At 42.3% G+C, this 23,457-nt stretch overlaps 1 long non-coding RNA gene across 1 annotated transcript in view; it reads right to left on the bottom strand.

Annotated features, from left to right (window-relative positions):
* The window catches only part of LOC120862735, a 28,610-nt gene extending 13,505 nt beyond the window's left edge, over positions 1–15,105 (bottom strand). Inside the window, exon 1 of the long non-coding RNA XR_005720835.1 lies at positions 14,945–15,105. This is a non-coding gene — a long non-coding RNA (uncharacterized LOC120862735). The remainder of the gene's footprint in view (positions 1–14,944) is intronic.
* Positions 15,106–23,457: the final 8,352 nt, after the last annotated feature.

The raw sequence follows: 23,457 nt of genomic DNA on the forward strand, positions 1-23,457 counted from the left end.
TAGGCAAATAAATTGGCAGCTAAATACTCTACATTCTATTAGTATGAATTGATTGAACACTGATTAGTCCATTTCAAGTTTTTTCTTTCTAGAATCTATAAAACAATATTACTAATTCTTTGGTGCAGAAAATAAGATTGGGATATTTATTTTCCAGCTCCCTTCCGGTGATACCCCTCAGACTACTGGTGTCACAACTCCTGTCTCTTGGATTCTGGTAACCTCCCTCTCCTGCTCTTTTGGACCTTTACTGCTGTTAGCCTTGGGTCCTTGCAGGATCCTTATATCTTTCCCACATTTTCCAAATAGGCTGGTGATATGCTGGTAGATAGCTGGGGCTGAGGGGTGTGGGAGAGCTTTAACTTATAAGCACCTGCCACTTGCTTTGATATAAATATTCCTATCATGGCCTATCTTAAGCTACCAGTGTGAACTCACTGAACACAGAGCTGGGAGGAAATGCTAAGAGGTGGCTTTTATAAACTGTTATGAGCCAGCTCCAGCACAGCACTCACTGAGATGGTCTTCTTATAAATGAATTCTTTCTAAATTATCCTAATTACAGTGTGGCATCTGATTCCTATTGGGCCCCGAACTGATTCCGATACCATCCTGGACCATTGAATGTTTAATCAGAGAGAAAAGAGCTCTCTTTTCTATAGGATTTAAATCTGGGAGGATGTGAAACTAGAGCTTCAGAAGCTGAGAGCAAAGGCAACCAAGAGGAAGGCAGAGCTAAGAGATGGAAGTAGACAAATCCTGGCCATATCGTCTCAGCCCTGGACTCTGCTGGTGCGAGGGCTTTACCAAGGCCACAAAAGCAGAACCCAGAGCCAAGGTCACCTCAAAAGCTAACAGAGCCCCTTTGTGACCTTGCCAAAAGGCCCCTGATCATCATAAGCAGGCTTCCTGACCCGTATTAGGCAAATATGCCCACCTCAGTAGTCACCCTATAGCGCCCTAACCAATCACCTAATGCCAACCTTCTAGCAGGAATTTTATTCACCTTGAAGTTCTAAAAATTGGCTACTAACCCGTGAAAAGTGTCAACTTTTCCTGGTCTGTCAGGAGGTCAGCCTGCCTGTGCTTGCAGTGCCCACTTTATCTCTGCTCTTTGTTATTAATAAGTTCACTCCCTTCTGAAACGCTCTGTGTCTGGAAATTCTTTTCCAGCTCATTCTCAGATTGCCTCAACAGATAACGGCCATACTTGTTAAGACTTATTTATTAATTTGACTGCCCCAGGTCTTAGTTGTGGCATATGGGATCTAGTTCCGTGACCAGGGATCTAACCCAGGCCCCCTGCATTGGGAAGGCGGAGTCTCAGCCACTGAACCACCAGGAAAGTCCCGATACAGCCATACTTGAAGTGAACTGTGCCCTCACCTTTTCAGGACCATGAACTAGTAAATTTTCAGGACCATGAACTAATAAGTTCTCTCTCTCTCCCCCTCCCTTTTTCTATTGATTTCTTTATTTTTGCTTAAGCCAGTTTCTTTTGGAATTTTACCACTTGCACATGGAAGATAGCTAAGAAATATACAATGGCACAGTGTGGTTTGGCCCTTTGCTCCCCTGGCTTTCTGTACTCCAGTTTCACTGGTTTTCTTTCAGTCACTTAGAAGCTCCTTTGCTCCTCTGCTGCAATTGCTTTGCAGGTACCATTGCCTCTGCCTGAAAGTCTTCCACCCTCTTTGCCCATTTAGCTCCTACTCATCTTCCAGATCCCTGACTGGTGTCACTCTGCTAGTTTGTTTCAACGTGGCTCCTGGTGAATTATACCTTCCAGTATTCATGTCCTTTTGTAGTCTCCTCCCCCTTGACTCTGGCTTGGTGCTATGACTGCTGTAAACAACAGAATTCAGCACCAAATGGGGCTGTGCCACTCCCGAGGTTAATCCTTAAGAAAAGCTGGAAGCTTCTACTTTTGTGCTCTTGGAAGACTTGGGCCAATATAACAAAGGTCTGATTCCCCTGCTGGAAAGACCAAATGGAGAGGCTTCTCCTGAGAACCCTAGCTGTATCCTAACCTACGTGCCAGCTGCATGCAGCTACGTGAGTGACCCCTGAAAAGACCAGCAGGGGAACGAACTAGCTCCACCCAAATCACAAAGTTATGACCAAGTAGAATAAAAGGCTCCTCTTCTTCAAGATGGTTGCTTTTAGTCATTACATTTTGGGGTAGCTAGTTGTGCAGCAATGGATAACTGAGTCATCCGGAGAAAATGCCTCCAAAAAAGGAAAAGAAAATTTCTCCAACGTTCCTAGACCAAGTCATTCCCCAGTTAGACATTATGAGTACCATGTACTTGGCTTTCATGATACTCAGCATATTCTGTAGTGATACATTTACAAGAATAACTTTTTCTTTGGTGTTCCTTCCCTTTGATAATTTCAGGATTATTGATCACCCCATTCCCCACCCTGGGGAAGGAAACAGCAATCTGCTGCAGTTTTCTTGCCTTGGAAATTCCATGGACAAAGGAGCCTGGTGGGCTACAGTCCATGGGGTTTCAAAGAGTCAGACATTACTGAGAGACTAAGCAACAACAACAAAGGATATTTACCCAACTTCAAGACATGATTCCTTGCAATCATGGTTAACCATCTTGTTTGCCCCATCCCAGGGCCTGGTTCTCTGCTTTTATTTGTGCCGAATCTGCCACTGATGCTCTGAATGTAGGTTCAGTAGAAGTTTTTAGCACAGCAAAGTTTCCATATTCCTCTCCTCCACTCCATTCATGATTCTACTCTCAAGTGTTACGCCCTATTAATAGGGAAACTAGATTAAAAAAGACTCATGGTTTACAGGTTTACAGTATTCAGCTTTACACAGCAGTTTCTTCCAAATTATACTCAGGGGTATAAATCAGGGACTAACATCGGCACACTCACCAAGTACAGAGGCTTCCAATTCTAAAGGATTTTGCTGATGAGTCATTAAGTTAAAAAAAGAAATTCATACAGTAATAAATCTCTGGAGAAGTACTCTGTGTTCTTTTGACAATTGATTGTTTCTAGGTGGCTACTTCAACTAACATTATCCAAAAGATAGAGTTCTGTTACAGTATAGAATAATGCTTTCTGAGAAGTTGTTTCTATTTTTATTGTTTAAAGTTGAGACCTGGGTTCGATCCCTGGGTTGGGAAGATCCCCTGGAGAAGCGAAAGGCTACCTGCTCCAGTACTCTGGCCTGGAAAATTCCATGGACTATATGTCCATGGTTATAAGGAGTAGGACACGACTGAGCTTCTAAAATAGAAAAAAAAAGAAAAGAAAGTTGAGACAGGAGATTTATCATGGAGTATACTTCCAAAGGACCAGAACTTTCAGTAAATTTACTCTGTGTTATTTTCATTAAAGAAAAAAGTGTTATAGACCATAAACCTCTGCCAGATTGGACATTTGGGTTGCTGTGTTTGTGGAGAGAGGGCATAAGGAGGCCTAAACATTAAGCAGCTTAGAACTGCCTCTCCTGGCGTTACAAAGTTTCAGCCATGGCGACTGAAGGTGTATGAGGGTCCCCCCAACCCATCTGCTCGCTCAAGAGCTCCATCAGCCTCCGCAGATCTCAGACAAAGACCGTGCTGCCACCTTCTCTCTTTTGCTGTTGACTTTGTTCTAGTTCAGGCCTGTGGAATTTTGTGGTGGCCTCATAAGTGGGTTTCCTGCCTTCGGTCTCTTCTTCACTCTGTGAGTGTGTGCTAAGTCAGTTCAGTCGTGTCAGACTCTTTGTGACCCTGTGGACTGTAGCCCGCCAGGCTCCTCTGTCCATGGGATTCTCCAGGCAAGAATACTGGGGTGGGTTGCCATGTCCTCCTCCAAGGGATCTTCCCAACTAGGGACTGAACCCACATCTCTTATGTCTCCTACATTGGCAGGTGAGTTCTTCACCACTAGCACTGCCTTCACTCCCTCTACCTCCAAATCCATTTCTGGATTCACCCCACTGCTGGGGTGATTGGCCACTCCCTTTCATAAAACCCTTCCAGGACTCACCATCCTCTGCTGCTAAGGTCCTTAACTCATGGTCCACAGATGTTAGGCAGATAAGGGGCCAGGAACCCTTTGAAGATGTGCAAACAACTGACATGACTATATCCATTCCTTGGGAGAGCATTCCTGACATGACTATGTCCATTCCTTTCAAGAGCCACAGTCTTGAAAAGGTCTGTGGCTCCCCAAGAGGGAAGAACCACTGGCCCACAGGACACAAGTAAATTCCTTGACAAGTAATGTGATTGTTGGAAGGGTGATGGAGGTGATGAAAAGATGCTCTAAATACCACAGGCAAAAGGTATGATTTCCAATCTGGTAAATGTTGTGCTTAACAAAACAAGACTTGGGTGGGAGGAGAGGTAAATTAGGAGTTTGGGATTAACATATACACACTGCCATATATAAAATAGATAACCAACAAGGACCTACTGTATAGTAAAGGGAACTCTACTCAATACTTTGTAATAGTATCTAAGGGGAAAGAATCTAAAAAAGAATATATTTATATGAATCACTGTGCTATATGCCTGAAACTAACATGACATTGTAAATCAACTATGCTTCAATTAAAAAAATCAAAACAACAACAACAACAAAAAAGCAAGACTTGGCAGCATCCTCCCCAAAGGAAGGCCAAAGCTTTCCTTGTCCTCAAGTTCCCGTAAAGACACCCTAAAATGATGCTGCCGAGGCCTTCCCGGGTGGCATTAGTGGTAAAGAACCTGCCTGCCAATGCAGGAGACATAAGAGCCTCTGGAGGAGGGCGTGGCAACCAACCTAGAGAATGCTATGGACAGAGGAGCCTGGAGGGCTGCTGTCCATGGGATTGCAAAGAGTCTGGCATGACTGAAGCGACTTAGCACGCTTGCATACCGATGCTGCCACGGGACCAGCATCCTTTCTGAGGAGAGACCATCCCAGTCCCTTTCAGGACGGCCAGTTGGTCTCAGAAGCTGATAGCTCTTCTGTGTTCCTGCCAGCCTCCTTTTGCAAACTATGAATTAACTTTCTCATGGTAGGAAGCAGCCTGCCCTGGGGAGGATATGCACTTCTGCCTTTTCTCAGGTTGTAATATAGATGATGTGTAGCAGGCTCAGTGCATTCCTAAGCAACCGCAGTGGGCCCAGGTGGAATCCTAGAACAATTTCCAGTGACATCTGAATCTGACTGTCCCAAACGGGATAAGGCTTCAGGTTACTGAAAGCTTTATCTCCCCCAGGACACACAAGGCCCTTTTTAACTGGCTACTGCTCCAGGTCTGACATGGGCCCTGTGTTCCAAACATACTAAAATATTCGAATCTCTCCGAACCAGCCGTGCACATTCATAACTCTGCCTCTGACACAACATCAGTCATTATCAACATCATCGCCAACTAAAACTCTGTGAGGTAGGTCATATTATCTGTAGTTTAAAATGAGGACCCTGAGGGACTCCCCTGGAAGTCCATTGGTTAAGACTCCTTCAAATGCAGGGGCTGCAGGTTTGATCCCTGGTTGGAGAACTAAGGGGGCTTTCCAGGTGGCCGTAGTAGTAAAGAATCCATCTGCCAATGCAGGAGACTTGAGATGCGGGTTTGATCCCTGGGTTGGGAACATCCCCTGGAGGAGGGCATGGCAGCCAACTCCAGTATTCTTGCCTGGAGAATTCCCATGGACAGAGGAACCTGGTGGGCTACAGTCCATAGCATCACAGAACCCAACACAATTGAATCAACCTAGCATGCATGCTAATCAACCTAAGAGCCTGCATGCTGTGAAGCCAAAAAAATAAAATGAGGCTGGTAAGAGTTAATTTCTTTGCCCAAATCTAACAAAGAAAGTGAGTGTGACCTAGAATTGCCTCTGGTGAATGACTTTTCCTGACAGCATCAGCTTGCCTTACTTCCTTGTAAAACCTGCTCTGGCTACTCCAGATATTAGGCATCCATTCCTTTATGTTTCCACTAAATCTTCAAACATTTTTCACCATAACAGTAACATATATTTATTATATAAAGTTGTGAGAGCTAAAAATTATTCCTGAATAGTACAGCTATCTCTGGTGGCTCAGATGGTAAAGAATCTGCCTGCAATGCGGGAGACCTGGGTTCCATCCCTGGGTTGGGAAGATCCTCTGGAGAAGGGCATGGTAACCCACTCCAGTATTCTTGCCTGGAGAATCCCATGGACAGAGGAGCCTGGTGGGGTACAATCCATAGGGTCTCAAAGAGTCGGACATGACTGAGTGACTAACACGTAACCAAATACAATCATGGTTATTTTTTTAAAACTATTTTTATCCTATTTTAAGTATTTTCATAACTATTCTTGTAGATTTTAAAATATTGCCGTAATCACTATGTGTGCATTACTTGGGGGTCTGCTTTTGGTGGGGGGCGCTGGTAATATTAGTTGAAACGTTCCCCTGTATTACTACAGTTTCACAATACCTTTGTTTTCTCAGTTAGAATACTTTTGGATCCAAGTTAACAACCATCTCAGAATGTCCTGAACAATAAGGAAGCGTCATAATCATTGCTATAACAAGAGCCACAGAAGTAGGGCAGGCTTCGGGCAGGCTATAATTTGAGTTTCTACTCTATTTTTCTGTAGTTCTCTCCTATCTGCAGTTGCTCCACACTCCCGCCATGGGCTGACATTGTCCTCAAGGCCCCCTCACATCAAAGCTGAGATAGCCTCTTCCTGGCTTTTGAAGGGGCTAAATGCTACCCTGATGATGGAATAAAGTTCCGCTTTTAGGTCTGACTGGATCAGACTTAAAAGCACTGGTAGGTCGTGTGCTTTTCCCTGGACATAGACTAATTGCTGGGGGAATCTACCTCTAACCTTAGCCTGGGTTCTTGAGCCAGTTACTGGCCATCCACTGAATGGGTGACCACTGTGTCTATTAGGGGTCTGCTTTTGGATTCTGGGATAATGTCAGCTTCTCTTGAGTCTTCTGACTGCATGTATGAGGCAGGAACACCCAAGGAAAAACTGGGGCTTCTGTTAGAAAGCAACAAGGAGGGAGGGACTATTACTCTTTTATTTTTATGTTTGCTAATCTGATAGGGGAGAGTTCCTCATCGCTATTTTACCCCCCTGTCTGTCATCTGTCCCCTTCATGCCTGCATGTGGCACTTCCACGTGAGATGGTGGTGCTTTCTTTGCTAGTCTCTGGACTTCTTATGGATTATGAGCTTCTTAAGGGTAAGGAATCTGTAATAGTAATACTTGCTCCTTCAGTATTCAGAAGACGTATAAATGTCAGTTGGATAAATGATTAAAGGAAAGAATGAATGAATGCAGTGCAGAATGCGTACTACGGCAGTCAGGATTAAGATAATGTAATGACAGTCGCTCAGTCGTGTCTGACTCTTTGTGACCCCATGGACTGCAGTACACCAGACTTCCCTGTCTATCACCAACTCCTGAAGCCTGCTCAAACTCATGTCCATTGAGTCGGTGATGCCATACAACCATCTCATCCTCTGTCGTCCCCTTCTCCTGCCTTGTCTTTCCCAGCATCAGGATCTTTTCAAATGAGTCAGTTCTTCGCATCAGGTGGCCAAAATACTGGAGTTTCAGCTTCAGTATCAGTCCTTCCAGTGAATATTAAGGACTTTCCTTTAGGATTGACTGGTTTGATCTCCTTGCTGTCCAAGGGATTCTCAAGGGTCTTCTCCAATACAACAGTTCAAAAGCATCAATTCTTCTGCACTCAGCTTTCTTTATGGTCCAACTCTCACATCCATACATAATTACTGGAAAAACCATAGCTTTGACTAGATGGACCTTTGCCAGCAAAGTAATGTTTCTGCTTTTAATATGCTGTCTTGGTTGGGCATAACTTCTCTTCCAAGGAGCAAGTATCTTTTAATTTCATGTCTGCAGTCACCATCTGCAGTGATTTTGGAGCTCAAGAAAATAGTCTCTCACTGTTTCCATTGTTTCCCCATCTATTTGCCATAAAGTAACGGGGCCAGATGCCATGATCTTCATTTTTTGAATATTGAGTTTTAAGTCAGCTTTTTCACTCTCCTTTATTTTCATCAAGAGGCTTTTAGTTCCTCTTCACTTTCTGCCATAAGTGTGGTGTCATCTGTATATCTGAGGTTACTGATATTTCTCCTGGCAATCTTGATTCCAGCTTGTGTTTCATCTAGCCTTGCATTTCACATGATGTACTCTGCATATAATAAGCAAGGTGACAATATACAGCCTTGACATACTCCTTTCCCAATTTGGAACCAGTCCATTGTTCCATGTCCGGTTGTAACTGTTGCTTCTTGACCTGTATACAGATTTCTCAGGAGGCAAGTAAGATGGTCTGGTAGTCCCATCTCTTGAAGAATTTTACACAGTTTGTTGTGATCCACACAATCAAGGCTGTGGCGTAGTCATTAAAGCAGAAGTAGGTGTTTTTCTGGAACTCTCTTGCCTTTTCTATAATCCAACAGATGTTGGCAATTTGATCTCTGGTTCCTTTGCCTTTTCTAAATCCAGCTTGAACATCTGGAATTTCTCAGTTCATGTACTGTTGAAGCCTGGCTTGGAGAATTTTGAGCATTACTTTGCCACTGTAGTCCACTAGGCTCTTCTGTCCATGGCATTCTTCAGGCAAGAATACTGGAGTGGTTTGCCATGCCCTCCTCCAGGGGATCTTCCCAACCTAGGGATGGAACCCAGGTCTCCCGAATTGCAGGCAGATTCTTGACCGTCTGAGTCACCACGGAAGCCCAAGAATGCTGGAGTGGGTGGCCTATCGCTTCTCCAGGGGATCTTCCCAACCTAGGAATTGAACCGGGATGGCAACCCACTCCAGTATTCTTACCTAGAGAATCCCATGGATGGAGGAGCCTGGTGGGCTACAGTTCACGGGGTCGCAAAGAATCGGAGACGACTGAGTGACTTCACTCACTTCACACCTGCACTGCAGGCAGATTCTTTACCAGCTGAGCTATCTGGGAAGTCCATGATTAAGATACAGAATGGTACTATAATGAAGAAAGGGATGTTTTTTTTTTTTTTTTTTTTTTTTTTTTTTCACCTAGCATTTATGAAAGTCTTATTCTGTGCTACCTGCTGAGGTATACCACAGGGAGCAAGACAGATGATGGTTCTGCCTTCATGGAGCTTAGATGCTGATGCAAAGAGGAACATGGAAGGATGGGGTTGGTTTTACAAAGAGAACCACAGGGAGCTATGGAGCTGAAGGCTGCTCTGGGCTTTGTTTAATTTGGAGTTGCTTCCCTTCTCTTTTCAGAATCAAGTCTGGCTCTGTCTTTCTAACAAGACAGGCAACTCAGGGCCCCCCACAGTAGAAAGCAAGCCACGGTTTTCACTGGTTCTCCGTTCCTGGTGACTCCAGTTTGTTACTATTGTTATAAAGGCACTGCTTTGGATCTCTGGCTGAAGGTGGAGCTCTGCACATGCGTAGAAGGCTTTGCAGGGGAACGTTGGCAACTGGGCAGACTGGAGAGACTGGGTTCAGCTGACAGGCTGCTGAGGAGTTACTGCCTGACTGCTGTGTGTGCGTGTGTGCGTGTGTGTGTGTGTGCTGCTGGTGTTCTGACCCTGCATTGCTTCCCAAGGGTCCAGGGTAGCACCCCATCACACCTCCCCTCATTTAGGACATGGGGGAGGGGCAATATTTCTCTCCTGATGATATAACGTGAAAAGCAAGCAAGCATGGTTTTTAACCCAAACAGGCTTTTAATCGGGAATTTTTAGGTGTTACACACACTCCTACATAATGAGGAAGGGGAATGCCTTGCCTAAAGACAACTTACAAAGGTCACAGCCTGCCTTCTTTGAGAAGGAAATTCAGTGATTCTGTGAAGGCTTCAGAGAAATTCCGGCTCTGGGAGGTGCTTTCCCTTAGTTCCTCCAGAACAGGAACCCCACCTACTTTGGGAGAGGAGGGATTGCTTCTGCTTCATTGCAACAGAAATGACGTTTGTGTTGAAATCCAAACGGTGAGCATGGCGTTTCCAAAACAATGAGAGGGTTGGAGGCATGGGCAGCATTCCCGGCAAGGAAACAGAGTGGAGGCTTTGAGGCCTCGACAAGATCAACCCCAGGGCATTCTGGGAGCTGAAAGTTTCCTGTGTTTGGTGTGCAGAGTGAAAAGAGGGCTGTATGTGAGACAGCAGGGTAGGCAAGTGTGAGATCTTCTGTAGCCTCGCAACAGTGTGGTGAGTTTAGGACTCAGGCCAGGTCAGGAATTAATAGGTCGAGGAGGGACTTCCCTGGCTGTCCAGTGGTTAGGACTCAGTGCTTTCACTGCCTTGGGCCGGGGTTCGATTCCTGGTCAGGGAACTAAGATCCTTAAAGCCATAGGTGTGGTCAAATAATAATAATAATAAATAAAATTAAAATTTTTTTTAATTAAAAAATAAAACCAAGGTAAAGGAATCACTGGGCTAGTGTGGAAGGCCATCACCAGAATACTTTATGTGCATAATTCTTTTGCCTTTAAGGTTTCATTATGTAATTAATTGTTGTTGCAAAATAGATTAAAATTTAATTTTTATGCCATATTAGAAGATTGGCTTTTTAATCCAACATATTATTATAAAAGTTTTCAAACAAGGAGAAGAATGGAAAGAATCACCTATATTTGCTAGCTTTACTTTGTCACATATCTATCCATCTAGCTATTCCTCTCACCATCCATCAATCCACCTTATTTTTTGATGCATATTAAAGCAGTTAGAGACATCAGTCAAGTTCATCCCTGGACACTTCAGTATGCATACCATTATCTAGAGTTTAATATTTGTTCATGGTTATTTATATACAAACATCTTAAGTATTCCATTTGATAGGTGTTGATAAACATGTACATGAAAATTTGAAGTTTCAAAAAAGGTACAACTTTTACCAAAAATTATCATATACTGTTATAAGGCTTTTATAGTATATACAAAGTGGTATAATATCAATTCAAGATCGATTTTGATACATTATGGAGAAGGCAATGGCAACCCACTCCAGTACTCTTGTCTGGAAAATCCCATGGACGGAGGAGCCTGGTAGGCTGCAGTCCATGGGGTCACTAGGAGTCAGACACAACTGAGAGACTTCACTTTCACTTTTCACTTTCATGCATTGGAGAAGAATGGCAACCCACTCCAGCGTTCTTGCCTGGAGAATCCCAGGGACAGGGAAGCCTGGTAGGCTGCCGTCTATGGGGTCGCACAGAGTCGGACACGACAGAAGTGACTTAGCAGCAGCAGCAGCAGCAGCAGTAATCACTTTAAAAATATTACCTAAAGGGGAATTCCTGGGCAGTACAGTAGTTAGGACTTGGTACTTTCACTGTCAAGGGTGCAGGTTTGATCCCTGGTTGGGGAGCTAAGATCATGCAAGCTATGCCGCCAAAAAAAAAAAAAAAGCTAAAAAGCCAATAGAGGGGATAAGCTAGTACACAAAAATAAACAACAATAACACACACACACATACAAAAAACCTCAACCCAAAAGAAGACCAAATTAAAAACAAATAGCAAAATAGGAGACTGGAATCTGCCTGTAACATGTGCATGCATATGTGCTAAGATGCTCAGTCGTGTCTGGCTCCGTGTGACCCTGTGGACTGGAGCCCGCCAGGCTCCTCTGTCCATGGCATTCTCCAGGCAAGAATACTGGAGTGGGTTGCCATGCCCTCCTCCAGAGGATCTTCCCAACCCAGGGATCAAACCCATGTCTCTTATGTCTCATGCATTGGAAGACGGGTTCTTTACCAGTACTGCCACCCGGGAAGCCCCACCTATAACATAAATACCTCAAATTTGAAGGACTGAACTTTTCAATTAAAAGATAAAGATTGTCAGCCTGGATAAAAAGCAAGGCCCAACTATATTCTGTTTATAGGAGATACACTTAAATACAGAGACATACATAGATTTTTTTAAAACCTTCTTTAATTTTTAAGCTATTTCTCTATAGCATGCAAACACTAAGCATCAGAAAACTAGTATTTCTGTATTTCCACATATCAGGTGAAGTACATTTAAAGACAAAGAGTATTTTCAGGAACCAAAAATGATATTGTAACAATAAAAGGTCAATCAATCAAGAAAACATAACAGTTCAAACTGTATGATCACTTAATAGCAGAACATCAAAGTATACGAAAGCAAAAATTGACAAGACAGAAATCAATCTGCAGTCATACTTGGAGGTTTTAATACTTCTCTTTCAGGATGTGATAGAATAAATGGACAAAAGTATCAGTGAGGATACAAAAGATTTGAACAGCATTCTTACCAACTTGACCTAACTGACATATTTAGATAATCCAAAAATTGCCAAGTACACATTCTTTACAAGTGCAGTCAGACATTCACCAAGATATATTTTATGTTACTGGGCCATATGTGAAATTTAAAAAGAAATACTATTTATGAAAGCAGCACAACAAAATACTTAAGAATGAACAAATTTAACAAAAAATGTGCAAAACATCTACACTGAAAAATACAAATATTATATAGAGAAATTAAAATCTAAATAGAGTAAAAATTGGAAACTGCTCATGATTAGAAGCCTTCATATTATCATGATGTCAATCATTCATAAACCGATCTAGAGTAAAAACCATCCAAATCAGAATCATGGCAGGGTCATTTAAAAAGAAATTTACAAGCTGATTTGTAAATTTTTTGTGAAATTTCAAAGGACAGAGAAAATGAGCTTTAAAAAGGACAAAGTTTGAGAACTTTGTTAAACTTGTCAAGTTATCAGAATTTCCTGATTTCAAGAATTACTAAAAAGTTACAGTCATCAAGACAGGGTGATAAAATAGATCAATGGAACAGAATAGAATCCAGAAGTAGACTGACATTTTTACAGTTGATTGGTTTTCACAAAAGGTGTCAAGGGAATCCAGTGGGAAAAATGACAATCATGTTAATAACACATGTGACTGGAAGAACTAGATAATGTATGAAAAAAACTGTCATTGTATATAATCAGATTCGTAGTATATATGTGTGACAAATTACAATTTTGAGCCTTTGTTATCCATGTCCTGGGAAATAAATTATGCACCTGTACTGCTATATCTCAAGCCACAGGAGTATTATTTATTATGAAAAACTTGTTAAGGGGCTGCAATAACATTGAGGACACAAGGGGATAGTTTAGAAAATAGTTTCTAATTCATTAAATAATGCTTTATATCCTGGATGATATAAAAATGGCCTTTTGTTTTTACAGCAAGTTTAATCCCTCCCTATCTATTCGAGATAGTAGGAGAAATTTCCAGTTTCACTCATGACCAATGATATATATTTATGAAACTCCTAGCTGGATGGAGGGGCAGGGGCTATATCTGCAAAAATGAAATCTCATAAGCCAATAGCTGAAGGCTTCTTTTAGATACTGGAAGAATCACATCCTTCATGTACACGGGAGGTGGCATTATTATTGTGACTAACAGAGGTTAATCAAAAGAAGTTCCTGCCGTAACAAGCTGGAATGTAAGTATGACTTTGAGTGTTAAGTCGCTTCACTTGTGTTTTACTTTTGCAACCCTACGGACTGTAGCCCGCCAGGCTCCTTTGTCCATGAGATTCTCCAGGCGAGAATACTGGAGTGGGTTGTCATGCCCTCCTCCAGGAATCTTCTCAACCCAGGGATGGAACTCACGTCTCTTAAGCCTGCTGCACTGGTAGGCGCACTCTTTACCACTAGTGCCACCTGGGAAGCATGTAAATGTGATTAAGTTTTGAAAACTTTTCCCTCCTACACTTTAAGAGGGGTTTCTTGAGGACAAAAGATGGGGCTTTTCTATGATTCTCACACTCACATCCATCAGGCTGTGTAATTAAATAAGGCCTGATACTCTTCAGGGAATTCCTCCAAAAGGGCCCATTGATTCTAGAGAATCAAGTTGTAGCTGGAGTAACTGCACACTTACTTTATTTTAATAATACAGGAAAATGCTTTCACCATGGAAGGTATGTTCTTTCTCCCATACAGTGCTAGACATGCACCATAAACTCTCCCTCTTTTTTTCTTTCTTTTCTTCTATCTCTATAGTGTTTTCTTTTTTCATAGTCTGTGCAGGCAATGACACTTCCATTACTATAATGTCACCTGAAGTGTTCAGATGACAGGAGGGTTGATCAGATTACATTTCTGTTCAGTTAAATAACAGGTCTGCAGATACATTTAGAACACTGTTCCTGCAGTTACTTTCGCAACTTCCCCATGAATGGCACGCATCATCTTTTAGGAAGGATTACTCTTGGAAGTGGGTCATCGCAATCATTTTGTTTTTATTCTTAGTTTGATATTTCTGGAGCATGTACCAAAGGTCAGGCTAAGTGCTTTCCTTACATTAGTATAACACTTATGACACCTTTTCAAATAGATACTTTTATTTACTCATTTTATGATTAACTTACTTTAGGACAGAGAGTTGGGTGGTGACAGAATTGGACCTCAAGCACAGATCCGAGCCCAGAAGAACAAGCTCTTATAAACTTCCAGTGCTCAGAGGAGTGCATAATTCTGATCTTACCCCAAACCCCAGATACCTGACTGTAACTCCCTGTGTTTTTACTATCAACCAGTTTCCTAGTGTGGGTAGAAAAACTGTACTAGGCTGCATGGGGTGAAATAAAGCAAAACACAAGAAATCGTCTTGCTTTTGGAGAACTTCTAATCTAGCTAAGCTCCAGTTAAGCAGTTGTTTTCCATTTAAGATGCACACGAGAATCATCTGCAAAACTTTAACAAATACTGATACAGAAATTCTGATTTAACTGATGTAGGGGAAGGTCTGAGCATCAGGATTTTAAAAACTCCTTAGGTGATTTGAAGGTGCAGCCAAAGGTTGACAACCACCTAGTTTGAATAACAACAACAACAACAACAAAAAACCACATAAAATAACATCAAAACCACTACAATGTACAACATGATATATTCTTAAATGTATTTATTCCTTACCTTATTCCACAAAGGATATGACATGGCTAAACAAATTATTCGGTACAGAACAAATCCCACTGAAGGGCACAGAGTTCCAGGTGCCTGTTAAATAGGCCATCAAAGGGGCCAGAATGCATGAGGTCAGCAGAGAAATAATTTAAGTACAATTTATTTCTTTGGTTTGCAAGGCAGCAGTGGCAGGTTTTAGGAGAAATAGTCCTTAGAAAACAGTGATTGGTCCAGGTACTGTTTCTAGGTGGTTGATTGGTCCAAGAACAGTTTCCAGGGAGTTGATTGGTCTGGAAGCTGTTTCCACGCTGTCAGGCCAGTAGATTGCCTTGTCTCCAAGGGTTACTCCATCTACAAAGTGATAACAGGCCTCAGAAGCTTGTGTGAAATGATAATATTTTTTCTCATTACAGAGGCTTGTTGAAAAAAATGCCAGTATCTGAGGGATGACTCATAGGCATAGTGTACATTTCATTGCTCCAACTTCCTTAAGGGCTATGAATTGCGCACAAAGCACTAGCTTCCTAAATTACTTGTTTCACAAGACGTGGAGTGGCCAGAGCTGTTTCATGAAAAATTTCCAGCCATTAAAAGGGCAATATTAAACTATTCAGTGCAGTTCAGTTGTTGGAATATTTCCTATCTTTTCTTTCTCCTTCTCAATTGTTGAGAAGTTAATATCAGTAGGGAAAAACAGGTACCCTATAAAATGATGATGTAATAACAAAGCTAAGAAAAAGGATTAAGTCACTGTGCTTCTATAGTCTTAATATTGAATCATTTTTATTTTTGCATATTTTTATTCTAACCTAAGGTCAATATTATTTGGATGATAACATGTACAATTTAAGGCCTGACTATCTAACCATATTTTTTTTTAGTGGTGCTATCAGTTTCTTTATTTTAGAGTGGTTTACCAAGTTCCTCAAAAGTATGATGTCATAACATGCTTTATGAGTAAATTTTGTAGTTTTAGTTTTAGGTTCAGTGAATACTTTTGAGTGGCATTCACACACAGGCTGGACAGTTATTTTACATAATTATCTTATTTTTAAAATAACAATAATAAGCATTGATGGAAGGCCACATGGTAGCAAGCTCTGTTCTAAGGACAGACAATATAGCTGGGAAAAAAACAGACAAAAATTTTCTTACTCTGGGAGGAAAAGATAGGCAATTACAACCCTGACAGACACAAAATGCTTCCATGCTCCACGTGGTTACACATATTAACTCATTTCATTTCTCTTAACAATCCCAGGAAGTAGGTACTATCAGCAACTCCATTGTATAGGAGAGGGAGATAGTGCACAGAGAGGTTAACTTGCTGAAGTTCACACGTTAGTGAGCGTTGAGCTGGAATTTATGTTGCCACACGTTCCATGCTTAAGTGCTATTTTCTGTCTCTCTGTAATTAGCTTATTTATACTTATTCTATTGATGTAAGGTAGCACACGTTTCCCTCTTTCTTTTTGAAGTATTTTCAATTTTTAGTTCAAATATTTACTACTTCTCTATAAAGGTATTAAATTAGTGCTTTAGAGAACACTGTCCAATTACAGGATGCTTACTGTAGGCCTGGTACTTTACTGACTCGATGAAAATAAAGTGAAATGTTTTGTTTGGTGTATTTGCAAAAATTTTCCTTCAAAATAAAATGGCAGCTAGAAAAGATCTGTAGCCTCAAACTAGGAAATGAGTTAATGAGGTAGGGTCACCTGAAGAAATTTTTAGAATATACTGATACCTGGGTCTCACATCCAGGGATTCTGGTTCAGTTGGTCTGGGGTGAGTTCAGGCATTAGTACTTTGCGAATACGGTAAAATGGCAACGTGACAGAATGTGTAAAAGCCAGACATTTAAAATAATCGTCATTGTTAAAAAGCAGGAATTTGAATCAGATTGATCTGGATTAAATCACACATCTGCCACTCATTAGCTGTGTGATTATGGGCAAGTTTCTGTAGGGGAGGAAATAATTCTCCATTCTCTTAGGGGCTACAACTGGGCTTAAGAATTAAACTGACATAAGACATAGTAACAGAGGGAAAAGTGTACACACTTTAATCAAATTTTACAAGAGAAGGACAACCCAAAGAAGTGATCAAAGCAAGAAGCGTTTGTAGCTTTTAGTCAAAGAAACGATAACTTTTGAAGAAATGACCAAACAAAGGGGCTGGGCTGGGGCAGAGCATCGTGGGGAAGTGACTAGGAGACTCATGAGGGGAATTTGTGGAAGAGAAGGGTTATTTCAGTATGTTTGTACAGACTGATTGTACATTTCAGTATCGACTCCCTGTCTCTGGGGACAAGGATGTTTTCTTCCTGGAACAGTGAGGGCAACTTCCTCCTGGGAAACTTTGTTCTTTTTTTAGGTAGAAAAGGGAAGATTGGAGAACCTTTCAGAGAGGAACTGTTTCTCAAACTCCTTCAGCTCAAAATGACCATCATACCAAAACAACATATTTTGGGGTGGCGTATCCTGAACGCCTTCATGTCTCTATCTCTCTACACCTTTCTTTCCTCATCTGTAAAGTGGGAAGAATCGTCCACCTCTCAGAGCAGTTGTAAGAATTCAAGAGCATACACATTACCATCATTTTCACAGACCTGGCGCAAAGCATGGGTCTCATCAGCAGTCCCTCGTAGCTGTCCACGCATTACTTCACTTGGCAAATACTTGCCGAGCATCCACCATGCTGCTCCTGGAGAAGGAAATGGCAACCCACTCCAGTGATCTTGCCTGGAGAATTCCATGGACAGAGGAGCCTGGCAGGCTACAGTCCATGTAGTTGCAAAGAGTCAGGCATGACTGAGCAACTAGCATTCACCATGTTCCAGGTGCTGGCGAGGCAGCGTTGAGAAGAATGGATGAGGCTAGTCCTCGAGCACTCCTTTGGATTGTTTTTTTTAGCATTAATTACATGTCCTTAATCTCATGGTCCTTATACTACTCTACCCTGTACTAGGTCATCTGAACTTGGGGTCCCATCCTTACCTGCTCTCAGAGAGCTTCCTCCATCAGTGGTCCCCTCTTCTCTTTACTGGCTCTTTACCGTATTCATTCGTTTGTTGAATCTCAGTTCAGCAAGCAAATGGCTTGTGGAATCCTAGTTCCCCAACTAGGGATTTAACCCAGTGGTGAAAGCACGGAGTTCTAACTACTGTACTGCCAGGGAATTCCCTGTCATATTCATGTAAAGGCAATCACTTATTCTTTCATGTTAAAAAAAAAAAATCTCTGAATCGGGGATTTGGGGCTGCAAGTTACCCCACAGTTCTGCTTTCATCCTTGGTTGGTTTGCTTAGCAGGAAAGTATAGATACTGTCTGGACTCACTGCCTCCACTCCCCAGACTGCTCCATCTCTACTTATACTCATCCAGAACACTGTGGTCGGGCTCCATCACTCTACAGGTATCATTGTCACCAAGGTCACTCCCTTTTAAAACTGTTCAGTGGCTCCATATTTACCTTCGGATGAAGTCCAAACTGTTTAAAATGGCATGTGGTCCTTTGCAGCCTTCTCTCCCTTTTTTGCGTGCACTCCTTTCCCCTGCCTGTTGCCCCCACCCCCCACAGTGAGTTCCCGCCCCACGGGACTGCTGGGAATTCCCTAGAAGCATCATACGACCTGTAGGCAGTGATGCTCTGAAGGGGATTTTTAGTCGCTTGTGAGTTTGGTGCGTATCTTCTCCCAATCCTGTGTTCAGTGACGTCCTGTTGGTTGCCTAAAGTCAGCCACGGTGGAAATGTTTATATCAAGGAAATTGGCAAAATCCACAAATTCGGGCCTTCTCACCCACTTCTGGAGAGATGACTATTAAAAATCTATCATATAGCATTGCTTCTAGGACTGTGTATATATGTTTTCCTCTCTACTCCAGCTTGGCTCAGCTTAAATCTCTTTTGAAAGCGTCTCCTGACTCTTTAAGATTGGAATAGATGCCCTTCTCTATGATTCTACGGAAACCTGGGACCCCATCATCCTGCACTGTGGCACTTATCATACTGATTTTTTTGGTGCCCTATATGGATGTGAGAGTTGGACCATAAAGAAGGCAGAGTGCCGAAGAACTGATGCGTCTAACTGCGGTGTTGAAGATTCTTGAGAGTCCCTTGAATAGCAGAGAGATCAAACCAGTCAATCCTACAGGAAATCAACCCTGAATATTCATTGGAAGGACTGATGCTGAAGCTCCAAAACTTTGGCCACCTGATGCGAAGAACTGACTCATTTGAAAAGGCCCTGATGCTGGGAAAGATTGAGGGCAGGAGGAGAAGGGGACGACAGAGGATGAGATGGTTGGATGGCATCACCGGCTCAATGGACATGGGTCTGAGGAAACTCTGGGAGATAGTGAAGGAGAGGGAAGCCTGGCATGCTGCAATCCACGGGGTCACAAAGAGTCTGCCACGACAGAGCAACTGAACAGCAACAGCAACAGCAACAGCAACAACAACAACAACAACAACAACAATACTGGCCAAGTGAAGCCTTGGAGGTCAGGGAAGACTCATAGTACGGTTCTCCAATCAGCAGTGTGATTGTCACCGGGGAACTGGTTAGGAATGCAGACTCTCAGGCCCACCCAAGACCAATTAAATCAGAAACTGCCTTTTAACAAGATCTCCAGGAACTGAGTGCATTTAAATTGAAGGTGCACCGCCTTAAGGACCATCTCATCATTTTTCAGATGGAAAAATAAAACATCAAGGGCTTTGTCTTATTCATTGCCATTGTTCTCCACCTGGGATAGTGTTTGCCATGTAGCAAGGTGCAGCATCATATTTTGAAATGAATCAGTCCATGAGTAATTGAAATAATTAGCCCCCTCTATTGGGCTTCCCTGATGGCTCAGATGGTAAAGAATCCACCTGTAGTGCGAGAGACTTGGGTTCAGTCCCTGGGTTGGGAAGATTCCTCTGGAGAAGGAGATGGCGACCAACTCCAGTATTCTTGCCTGGTGAGTTCCATAGACAGAGGAGCCTGGTGGGCTACAGTCCATGGGGTCACGTAGAGTTGGACACGACTGAGCGACTAACAGACACATTAAATAAGAAACTTTTATGGCCCAAGAATGTGTCTTCATCTTTGCCTCTCCTAAATTTTCCCACATGGAGTCAGCATTCAGCAGGCATTGGAATAGGATGAGTGAATTAGGCTTGAGTGGACTTCTGCTGGGCCTGATTTCAGACCTTCACTCTAGAAAATGTCATTGACTTTTGAAGTTGTGGGTCTGTAGAAATCAAGCCTGGAGTTTTTAAATAGGTCACCAGAAACTTCAGATTTTTCCTAGCTATCAACCTGCCTCAATGTTCTACTCTTATTCCTAGTTTCTTCTAACACAGTGATGCCAAGCTTACCCCAACTTCTTATTTCCTTTTCTTTCACCTAGCATCAACTCACTCCTTGCTCACAGATTCACACGGATGTTGAACACGAGGCAGAGTTGAAGAGCCATGTCTTGCAGTGGAAGGCACTTGGGGTTTAGTCAGGAGACCCTGGCTGTATTCCTGCCTCTCACAATCTTTCTGGAGACTTTGTCTCTTCCTCCACAGTAGGGAAAATGGTAATTCACCACATTTTTGTAGGATCAAATGGGTTAGGTGAAAATGCTTTTATAAATTGTAAAGTACTGCATGAACAAATGCAAAATCTCTCAGACAAATGGGTCTCAGGCACATGCTATGGTTTACTAACTCCCTAGCATGTGGAGATTAAAGCATGTTCCAGGATGGAGAGAGTATAAAATCTTGAGGTTATTTATTTAGGAAATAGGATGCTTACCTGTGTCCCAGCATGTAATTAGGTAGAGATTATGGTTTTGCATTGCAAAGATATAAAACACGGGCTTCATATCAGAGGTCATGTAGGAAATCTGGGGTGACTCCATCTGAGATGCCACGTATGCTATCAATCAGCAATACAAAACAAAACGATAAGGAAATTGTGGCTGGAATAACAGTTGCATTCTTCAGTAGGATCTGCTAGGCTCCAACTAATCTAGACACATATAGATCAACACCAGGCAATAGAGTTCCTTTCAAACAGCTACCAAACTGCAAGCATTATTGCAGATATATGGCTTGCTCATTTCTTACTGTTGGCACACCCCTTGCAGATGTTAGTCATTGCTTAGTCACTTCAGTTGTGTCCAACTCTTTGCCACCCTATGGACTGTAGCCCGTCAGGCTCCTCTGTCCATGGGATTCTCCAGGCTAGAATATTGGAGTGGGTTGCCATTCCCTTCTCCAGGGGATCTTCCCAGTCCAGGGATCGAACCCATTTTTCTTATATCAACCTGTGTTGGCAGGCAGGCTCTTTACCACTGGAGCCACCTGGGAAGCCAACCTGTTATTTATCAGCTGCCTGAAATTGGAAGGCTCCACAATGTGGTCCTCCAGTCAGCAGTGTGATTATCACTGGGGGAGCTGGTTAGAAACACACTCTCAGGTCCAGTTCTTATCTATGGTATCAGAATCTGCATTTTAACAAGATCTCCAGAGACTGAATACATTTAAATTTAAGGTACACTGCCTTAGGGACCATCTCATCATTTTTCAAATGGGAAAACAGAAATCGGGATTTTTAAGGGTGATTTTCTCCCTCAAGCTCTAATAGGCATGGGAGGCAGAGAATGGATAAGAACAAAGGTTTCTGACTCTTCTGGTGGTTCCAGCATCGCTCACCACATCACAGCCTGGTTCTCTAGCTTTTGGCTGTGAGATTTAGGACAAGTTAGTGAACCTCTCTGAGCCCGTCTGCTCATCTGTGAAATGTCTGCCTCACAGAACTGTGAGGTTTAATTCAAATCAGAAAATCTCCAAAAAAAAAAAAAAAAAGAAAATCTCCAAACATTTTGCACAAGGCGTTGTTCACATGAAAAGCCTTATTATTCTCTGATGGAAAGGCAGACAATGTTCTGCATAATTCAAACAATAGAGGTAAGTTTTTTACTGCACACAGAAGCAGATCGTTATTTATATCTCTAAAAATCTTCATGCCTTCACAGTAATGTTTAGAAGACAGTTTTTTCCCCCCCTTTTAATTTTTCATATTTTCCAGTAAAAATACTTATATAAGCTGCCCGGGACAGGTGCTCTGTTAGTTACTCTTAATTAATCATCTCGATGGTTAGGCTTATCTGTGTTAAAATGAATTTGGTGATCCGGGGCCAAATTCACCCTTTGAAATTGGCACCCACATGTGGAATAAAAGAACCTGACTCACTGACCTACTTTCTTGGCCACCAAAACACGGTGAGGGTGAATTTCCCAGTGTTTGGCTCCATCTAGTGGCCAAATACGGTATAGGTATCAATTTTCAGATACAGGGAAATTATCAGGAATTCTACAGTAGTTTTATTATCTTTTAACACGAAAAGTGAAAGTGAAAGTGAAGTCGCTCAGTCGTGTCCGACTCTTTGCGACCCCATGGACTGTAGCCCGCCAGCCTTCTCTGTCCATGGGATTCTCCAGGCAAGGGTACTGGAGTGGATCCCCTTCTATAGGGGATCTTCCCAACCCAGAAATTGAACCCAGGTCTCCCACATTGCAGGCAGATGCTTTACCCTCTGAGCCACCAGGGAAACAAAACGCATCCAAATTCTCACTATTGAGGAGAAATGATCTGATATATACATCTTTAATACTGTTTTTTATATGTGAAATAATAGGCCTCAGATCAGTTCAGTTCAGTCATTCAGTCGTGTCCGACTCTTTGCGACCCCATAAACTGGAGCACGCCAGGCCTCCCTGTCCATCACCAACTCCTGGAGTTTACTCAAACTCATGTCCATCAAGTCGCTGATTCCTTCCAACCATCTCATCCTCTGTCATCCCCTTTTCCTCCTGCCTTCAATCTTTCCCAGCATCAGGGTCTTCTCCAATGAGTCAGTTCTTCACATCAGGTGGCCAAAATATTGGAGTTTCAGCTTCAGCATCAGTCCTTCCAATGAATATTCAGGACTGATTTCCTTTAGGATGGACTGGTTGGATCTCCTTGCAGTCCAAGGGACTCTCAAGAGTCTTCTCCAACACCACAGTTCAAAAGCATCAATTCTTTGGTGCTCAGCTTTCTTCATAGTCCAACTCTCACATCCATACATGACCACTGGAAAAATCATAGTTTTGACTAGACGGACCTCTTTTGGCAAAGTAATGTCTCTGCTTTTTAATATACTGTCTAGGTTGGCCATAACTTTTCTTCCAAGGAGTAAGCATCTTTTAATTTCATGGCTGCAGTAACCATCTACAGTGATTTTGGAGCCCCCAAAATAAAGTCTGTCACCATTTCCACTGTTTCCCCGTCTATTTCCCATGAAGTGATGGGACTGGATGCCAGGTTCTTAGTTTTCTGAATGTTGAGCTTTAAGCCAACTTTTCCACTCTCCTCTTTCACTTTCATCAAGAGGCTCTTTAGTTCTTCTTCACTTTCTGCCATAAGGGTGGTGTCATCTGCATATCTGAGGTTATTGATAATTCTTCCAACAGTCTTTGATTCCAGCTTGTGCTTCATC

Source organism: Oryx dammah, unplaced genomic scaffold, assembly GCF_014754425.2.
Source record: "Oryx dammah isolate SB20612 unplaced genomic scaffold, SCBI_Odam_1.1 HiC_scaffold_4, whole genome shotgun sequence".
Classification (NCBI taxonomy): Eukaryota; Metazoa; Chordata; class Mammalia; order Artiodactyla; family Bovidae; genus Oryx; species Oryx dammah.